This window comes from Chiroxiphia lanceolata, chromosome 6, assembly GCF_009829145.1.
Source record: "Chiroxiphia lanceolata isolate bChiLan1 chromosome 6, bChiLan1.pri, whole genome shotgun sequence".
Classification (NCBI taxonomy): domain Eukaryota; kingdom Metazoa; phylum Chordata; class Aves; order Passeriformes; family Pipridae; genus Chiroxiphia; species Chiroxiphia lanceolata.
The window spans coordinates 24,662,891-24,671,584 of record NC_045642.1 but is presented as its reverse complement, the minus strand read 5'-3'; the positions used below and the strand labels follow the sequence as shown (position 1 = coordinate 24,671,584).

Here is an 8,694-nt window from a genome sequence, read left to right as displayed (position 1 = left end):
GCGACTGTCAACTCAGCAACTCCCCACACCACAGGCTATTCTGCTGAAGCCCCTGAGTTACTCTAAAATTTAAGTTGAAATCTACTAAACCAGAGGCAGAAGGAGTAGGGTTATAGGAAACTGCATTGAGGTATGAGATGGGGAGTAATGAGCACAGCTCGAGCGCTCAAGTCAGCCCTGGGTGGACTAGAGGGTGGCTGGGCCCTGCTTAAGGGATTGCTAAACAATGAGACTGTCAACAGTCAGAAGAGGCAATGGCAATGAAGCTGCAGCTTCATTTCTAGCTTCAGTTTCTTTATTTTGAGCTGCATCTCCTTAATTTGAAGAGAAAACCTGCATATAAATTTGAGGGATTTTCAAGGTACAATCTATAACGTTGCTGTGTGTGGCATTGGTGAAAACAGTGATTTTCCTTGGCTCTGTGTTACAATTTAACCCCAGCCAGCCACCAGGCCCCACACAGCCACTTGCTTACTCCCCCACCAGTGGGATCAGGGAGAGAATGAAAGGGTAAAAACTAGAAAATTCATGAGTTGACATATAGGGAGTTTAATAGGGAAAGCAAAAGCTGCACACACAAGCAAAGCAAAATAAGGAATTCATTCACTGCTTTTGGGCAGGCAGGTGTTCAGCCATCTCCAGGAAAGCGGAGCTCCATCATGAACAACAGTTACTTGGGAAGACAAATGCCATCACTCCAATCTTCCTCCTTCTTCTCCCCTGCTTTATAGGCTGAGCATAATGTTATATGGTATGGAATATCTCTCTGGTTGGTTGGGGTCAGCTGTCCCTGCTGTATCTCCTCCCAGCCTCTCATGCACCCTTAAATTCCTTGCCAGCGTAGCAGTATGAGAAGCAGAAAAGGCCTTGGATCTGTGTGAGCGCTGCTCAGCAATAACAAAAACATTATATTATCATCAGTATGTTCAGTACAAATCCAAAACACAGCCCCATAGTAGCCACTGTGAAGAAAATTAACTCTACCCCAGCCAAAACCAGCGCACTCCACCTTGTGCATCCCTTTTCATTATCATGTAGTCAAATATAAGCTCCTCATTTACATCTTCACATTCCCATTTTTTTGAAAGTGTAAATTAGTACAGAATTTTTGTTTTATAGAAGCTTGCCTGGTTAGCCCATGGAACTCAAGTAAGCTCAGGTAAGGTGTGGTGGAAGAAACCTTCCTTGAGATCAGTGACCCTTTGTACTTTAATATTTGCAAAATGCTATCTAGGTTTGAGAGTGAGTCCTGCTGCTCTAAGTCTCTATACCCAATTTGTTTCAAATTAATTTTGCTGATTTGGCCACTGTAGAAATCATGAGGTGCTTGAATTACAATCTCAGGAAGTGTTCTCTGTTGGCTGTGTTTGGTCATGATTGGTTCAGATCAATGCGGAGGGAGAAAAAATGGGTGTATTTCTGAAAACCCAATTCCTCTGCAGTTTGAAAAGTCCAGGGGTGCATCAGACAAAGCATTGCCAGGTGGGCAAGGGAGGTGATTGTCCTACTTTACTGGTGTGGCCTCACCTTGAATGCTGTGTGCAGTTTTGGTCACCGCAGTATAAGAAAGACATTAAACTATTAGAGAGCGTTCAAAGGAGGGCAACAAAGATGATGATGGGCCTTGAGGGCAAGTTGTATGAGGAGCAGCTGTGGTCACTTGGTCTGTTCAGCCTGGAGAAGAGGAAACATGGGAGACCTCATTGCAGTCTACAACTTTCTTGTGAGGGGAAGTAGAGGGTCAGACAGTTCTCTGGGGTGACCAGTGACAGGATGCAAGAGAATGGCCTGAAGTTGTGTCAGGGGAGGTTTAAGTTAGATATTAGGAAGAGGTTCTTCACCCAAAGAGTGGTTGGGTGCTGCAACAGGCTCCCCAGGGAAGTGGTCACAGCACCAAGCCTGACAGTTCAAGAAACATTTGGACAATACTCTTGGGTGCATGGTATGATTCTTGGGCATGCCCTGTGCGGGGACTCAATGATCCTTGTGGATCCTTTCCAACTCAGCATATTCGGTGATTCTGTGAATATCAAATCAACTATTTCACCATTTTACACCTCATATATAAAAATATTTTAAACTCTTGGGTTACTTGCGGTGCTCGTGGTTGCATTTTGAGTTTATTTTGGTAATTTTTGTTTTGTTAATAAACAGATTTGGTTGCGCAGTGGTTTATGGGAACTTGGAAGGAATTAAAAAAGCTGTATCTCAAGCTTTTAATAACCAAATTCTCTTGTAATCTCATGAAGCCTGTAGCAAATCAGCGGGTAAGTAGCTCAATACAGAGGGTGAAAGTACAAGCTGAAGCGTTCCCCATTCTCCCCGGGCAGCCTGCTCTGGAGAGCTGTTTCCCACCCTCACATCCCGCCTCCCTCCCCCCGGCTGCCGCTCGGAGGCCGCAGCGCCCCCTGCGGGAGGCTGGCGAGGCGGCTCCCCCCGCCATGAGGACGAGTGGTTCGCTCCGCCCCGCCCTCTCTGCCCCCCGCGGGCCGCGGTGGCGCGTCCCGCTCCTGGCGCTCGATGCGGAACTGGCCGGGCGGGCAGAGCGGCGGCGGCGGCGGCGGCGCAGGTGAGCGGGGCGGCCGGGCCGGGCCGGGCCGGGCGGTGCCGGTGCCGGTGCCGGTGCCGCAGGCGGCGGGGTGCGTGCATATGTCAGAAGCGGAGCCTACCCCACCGCCGCTATGCGTGGGTCGGGCTGGGAGCGCAGCCGGCGGCTCTACCTGCAGTGACCCGCACCCGGACAGCTGCCGGCGGGGCATCCCCGCCCGCCCCGGGCTCCGCCGCAACCGTCCGGCCGCGCGCGGCGGGGATGCTCGGGAGCGGCGGGCCCTTCCTTCCGCAAGGTCACGGGCGGCGGCGGGCAGAGATCGGGGCCCGCCGCTGCGGGGAGCGGGGCCGGCCGGGCTCTGCTCCATCCTGCCGGCTGCCGATGGCGGGCGGGGCTGCGATGTCCCGCTGTGGCCGCGGGGCTCAGCTGGCCGCGGCAGCCCCTGAGAGGTCGCGGGCGGGTCCGGGGGTGCGGCGGGGGTGCGGGCGCGGACCCCACCGCCTCCGGGCCCGGACCTCCCGGCGGCTTTTCCTTGCTCCCTGCCGCGAGGGAGACTTGTGAAGGGGTTGCTGCGGTAATGTGACTGGAAAGGTGCTTTTACTCCTTGGTTTGTAAACAGCAGATCCAATTACTCCCTAAGACAATAGAATAGGAAATCCACTTTATGCTAGGCAATTTCTTATTAAGTCACCTATAAATCAAGAGCACTTTCTCTTTAGAAATGGGTGTCACCACCTTGCTGTGTTGCTCGCTTTTATTGTCAGGCGAAGGAGGGGAAGCGAGCTTGGTCTTTGTCACTGTTTGTGTGGAGTCACGGTAAAGAAAGGCTTAGAGAAATGATAAGCCTTGGAGGAAACTGATTTGTTGCCTGTCTTTCTCCTCTCCCTTTTCCCCCTGAACTCACCCATACAACACAGTGTTTTCAGACATACCCAAAATAACAGACAATATAAATTTGTAGCCCCATGAAGATGGGTTAGAACTGTAATCTGGCAATATTTTGTGATCTCCCAAGACGAGCCAGCCATTTTCTCTACATCCAGTGCAACTCTGGGTCAGCATTTCTGTTGGTGTGCTCACAAGTGTCCTTGCTGTGCTCCTTGCAGCAAAAAAGAATCCTTTGCTCCTTATCTGTAAAAAGGATGCTACTTGTAGGCAGAAGCAGGGGGAGGGAAGATGTATTGTGGTGTCCTCAGGGTCACATAATCAAACCAAAGTCATCCAAATATAGGTTATTTAGGAAGCATCTCTATTTTTGGACTTTATGCTGCTTGAACCTAGGGAACTGTTTTGGATGAGCACAAGAAGTACTTGCTGTTTTCAGCACTAATGAAAATCTGCAATACTGACACATCAGAGAGAGAGCACTTCACATCCAACATAGTCAAAATGCAGTTTTTTCAGGATTTCATCTGGCCATCCCATCATAACATGTTATGTAACACTGAACTGATAGATCATTCTAGCTATAAAATACTACTTTTGCTTCACTGTTGTATTGTTAGAAAATGCACAGTTCTTGGACAGGATTTAATAGACACTGGAATTAAATATACACTCATTAAATATTTTACTGTGTAATAAAATGCAAAATCATGAGCAAGTCTCTAGAATGCTTCATTTGGAAAATAATACAGCTTTGTCCTCGCTAAAAAATCTTGTACATGCCTGTCCAATGGTGCTGCAGTTTTATCATGAGTCTAGACTTTTGTGTTCTTATCAAATTAACAGGTTTCCAGGTGTAAGCTTCAGAATCCTACTGCATTAGTTTCCACACTGTTATTACTTTAAAAAAAATTGTAATTTCATGGATAGGCAAAAAGAAAAATAATATCCTCACTGAAAGAATGCTGTCCATACAAAGCGTGTAGCATGGCTGAGACACAGTTTCATGATGTACGTGTTATGTACCAAAGCCATGAATGGTGGTGAACCAAAGGCTGTGTAGCAACTGGAAAAAAAAAAGTCTTCTACTTTTCATGGAAAAACATAAAGTAAATGTACTAGAGGGCAAACCTCTTCTTCAGCCTCAATACCATTCTGTAACTCTTTTGAAAACAGACAGGGTATGTATGTAATGAAGTCCAACTTCAGTCTGTTTCAGAAGGATTTTGGAGTTGGAGAGGTAAAATCTCAGCTCTTACTAAAACACTTATTCATATCATCTTCCTAAATTAGTGTTGGCTTTGATTTTATCTGCCTTGGGGTGAGGGGTACAGAGGCTCATAATTTTTCTCTCTCACCTCAAGCCATATTGAATATTCAGGTTCTGTATAGACAGAATATACTAGGCATACCTCTGTCAAGATATTCAGTCTGGTCTGTTTTAGATCTTCTGTGATGAGCCAGTTGAAAAACCAAACATTTATGAGAATTTCTGGTATTAAATTAGCAAGTCACAAGTACTGCTAAATTCTAAGAGAATAAATCTCTTCACAGTTTTTAGTTTACAGCAGTCAAGCTAAGAGATTTTCTCTGATACTCCATTCCAGATAAGTTTTTTTTTTTTGGAAAACATACTGGTAGAGATTTAGTGTGTGATTGGATAAGAAATGGTGTAAAATATAGTGTCTTGCCTGTCATTTCACATGTAGTTTTTTAACTAGGTGGGAAGTGCCATCATGCTCACAAGATGGTAATTGACACTTTTTTGTTAAACCTTAGTACAGTTGAATGTTTCACTTACTTTCCATTAGGAAGGAATTGGAGACAGAAAATGCATATGTTATAACCCAGATTAATTCCTGTGAATGTCCTTTGGCCCTATGGGGTCTGCGTTTCAGATATATTCCATTAAATTTCCGTGCAGTCCCTCAGCAAACGTAGTTATTCAATGCAATACTAGAAAATACAGAATACAGCTTCTGATTAGGGATTTGCAGCAATGAGGAAAGGATTTAGAAAAAAGAATGAAAGAGCTTGAGATGTAAGATTAATACCACATCCCCAGTTTAAATGGCCTCCATCTATCTCAAGGTATAAATTTTTGTGAAGTAAAAGCGTTGTCAGTGACCTAAGTGACAACCTAAGACACAAAGTGAAATAAAAATGAGCAGCATGAAGCATCAATTAGAAAGGAGTGGTTTTTAGTGGGATAGTCTGTTAATCTGTAGAATAATTGTGATATTTCTTTTGAAGACAGAATGCTTTACTGCTTTTCTTTCTCCACCTTGAGATCTATGAAAAACCAATGTTGACCTATTGTTCATTCTCTGTAACTGAACCTGTATAATTCTGCTGGTCTTTGCTCTGTTGTCTGAGCTAGAAAAGAATTTTAGCGCAATTAGATTCTCTGTCACTGGAGGTCTTTAAACCTGTCACAACCATATGAAAATGACTGTTAATGATTGACAAACATGCTCCTGATTTGTCTCTTAGAACTAGAATAACCAACTGAAACGCAAAACTCAGCAAAACTCTGAAGAACTTACCCATGTACTGCCAGGAGCTCTGAAATCTGTTTATACTGGAGAACTCCCAAATGGGGAGGCCATGCCTATTGGTGCCTCGAAACCACTAAATTGTGAGAGGTTGTGTTTACTTTAGATACCTGCAACTAGCAAGACCCTTACAGTAATTTGAAAGTTAAAACTGCTACTTTCATATGCCTGAATAACCCAAGCTGAGGCAGTTCTTATACTGTGTTCCTAGACATTGCAGTTAAATGAGAGACTGTTATGTTTCTGGGTCCCTGTGACAAGTAATGCATTGGCATAGCAGCAAGGAATGAAGTTTCATGATTTTCTGTTTCTTCCACAGTCTTCAATATTTCAAAGCAGCAGTGTCTCTGAATAAAGGGCTGGTCATCATATTGCCTTTGACTTATCCAGTAATGTTTGTCAGATCTTTGCTTTTTGTTTTGTTCGTAACTAATTTCTAAACAGTTATACTTCTGAGAATCAGGGAATCAACACTTGTTTTTTTACATAGGAGGCAAAGATACACTACTGTCAAATTTGGTATCTGATGACCTCCAGGAACTGTGTGTTATCTTTTGAGCAGAGCAGCTTTTTTTTTTCTTAATCTGTTGTGTTTCTCTGTCTCATCTGCCAGTTCAGCACTGTGATTGTGTCCTGCTTCCCATTATATTCTAACTGAATTTCCCACTGTCAATATAAAATGTTTGATGCTCTTCTTGCCTGTAGCTTTGACACCAGCTTCCCTGGATCTGTGCTCGCCTGGGTATATTGTACTTGCTCTGGAGAAACTTGTAGGAGGAGATGGGGAGTTGTGCCTCTCCTTGTTTAAACCTCATCAGGAGCAGAGGAGTGCTTTTTGTGATAAAAATGATTAAGAATCAAAACCAGTTTCTGCCAGAATTGCTTTACCCACAAACACTGAGCCGCTCTGCTGCCACATCTGTTTCCACCTGATGGCAGTTGAACTGCACTCTGCTGGAGCCATGAGCTGGGTATGCTTCTTCTGTCCTCCAGGACACCTGGTTTCTACCTTCTTTCTCTCGTTAGTCTTCAGCCATATCCAGCAGGCGTCGTGTGTCCCCTCCTTCCTTTGCCGTGGTGACTGCCGATGTCTAGAAGGTCATCTTGGGATCCCTTGTTCTGTCATTTGTTGGCTTGAACTGTTGCTTGAGGCAGTTCCTGTCCCATCTTCCTTCTGAGCTTGTTTCCCCCAATGTTTACATGTGGATGAGTCTGCCAAACATGAGCTTCTCACATCCCAGTGCTCTTGCAGACTAAAAAATGGGCTTTATTTCCTTTCAGTTTTGACTATCTGGTACTGTGATTTATCACCAAAATGAATAGTAGAATTGGTTTGAGAGTAGGAATTTCTGATCTTCCACAGTGTTGATGAAGAGAAGACATGTAGATGGAAGGAATAAGAAGGCACGTGGTACGCGTGGGGAGACAGGTGGAGTGTTTCTAATACATGGCAAAACAGATTTGAGGCTCCGAGTTCCATGGTGCTAACAACAGCCAAATGGCTGGATTATTTCAAGTACTTTATTTTCTGGTTCTCATTGTCCTGAGCAATGTTTCAGTGTTTCCACGCTGTTTGTGAGTGTCCCCTTTTTCTTTCTTACAAATGGCTGGAATTCATTGTTGGGATCCCAGTGAGCCTGTCATTTGTTCCTGTGTGACCCATCTCCAGGAAAGAGAGTTGTATCTGCCTGTGTTTGGTGGTGATGGTGCCATGAGTAATGTCTCCTGGCCTAGAGTTGCTTGCCATGGCTTGGGGAAGCGCCGTAGCAAGGGAGAGCACTGAATAATTTAGCAGTTGCAGCTCCATCCAGCAGTTCTCTCAAATGTCACGGTTTGTTGTTTTCCTGTTAATTTTTTATGGCTGTACATTTGCACTGTTTGGCTTTTGGAAAAAACCTTCTGGTGCCCGGATTATGGGAACTGTGGCCTACTTCTCAAATGGGGCAGAGGGCTGGGAATGGATCTTGTGGATGCTGGGGTCTAGGCTGCAGTCAGAAGCAGCAACAAAGTTTCTTAACTCAAAGGTCAAGCCAAAAACGGTTCTGGTTTGGAAAAGAAGGTAATGCTATAGTGGTTGCAGAGGGTGTGATGCTAGTTTGGGGGCGTTGTGTAGGTTTTGGTTTGCCCTTCCTTCCCCCCCCCATGCCTTGGAAAGTGTATGAGTGGTTGCTACTTCAGATTTGAGAATAAATGAAAACTGATGAGATAGAAATAGACGAGAAAGCTCTCGTATTTTGTGATGGTGACATTTCATAAGGAGGGGCAAAAAAGGACAGACTTGAAAAGAGTGAAGGACAGGGAGCCAAAGCTCCTGTGTTACTGTTCTCTTGTGCAAATCTCTGGAGATTAATTTTAAATAAAAGATGAGTTTAAATTCAAACAGTGTAGAGCAGGAAAACCAACCAGATTGGCAGAGGGTTTTTATGCCAGAATTTGTTCTATAATTCTATAGTGAGTGATACTCTGTGTGTCCTGTACAGTGATCCTGCACAGGGAGGATAACTAAAGGGATGTTCCAGGCAGTGAAGAAAGGGAGGAGGATAAGGGCTTTAACGTAAAATGAAGTGTGTGAAATGACCTGGGGCTGAGGCTAAAAGCTGTCATCTCCTTCCTATTAGGAAATGGAGTACTGTAAAAGTGTATGCTTTTCCTACATTAGTTAATTGTTGATGTTTTTTCCCAAGAGTGTAATAGAATAAAATGAAT

At 44.6% G+C, this 8,694-nt stretch overlaps 1 protein-coding gene across 50 annotated transcripts in view; it reads left to right on the top strand.

Moving 5' to 3' along the window:
• Positions 1-2,488: 2,488 nt before the first annotated feature.
• The window catches only part of MADD (MAP kinase activating death domain), a 72,471-nt gene continuing 66,265 nt past the window's right edge, over positions 2,489-8,694 (top strand). For all 50 annotated transcript variants that reach the window (XM_032689875.1, XM_032689881.1, XM_032689874.1 and 47 more), the window contains exon 1: positions 2,489-2,569. The gene's annotated coding sequence lies outside the window, so the exon portion shown is untranslated. The remainder of the gene's footprint in view (positions 2,570-8,694) is intronic.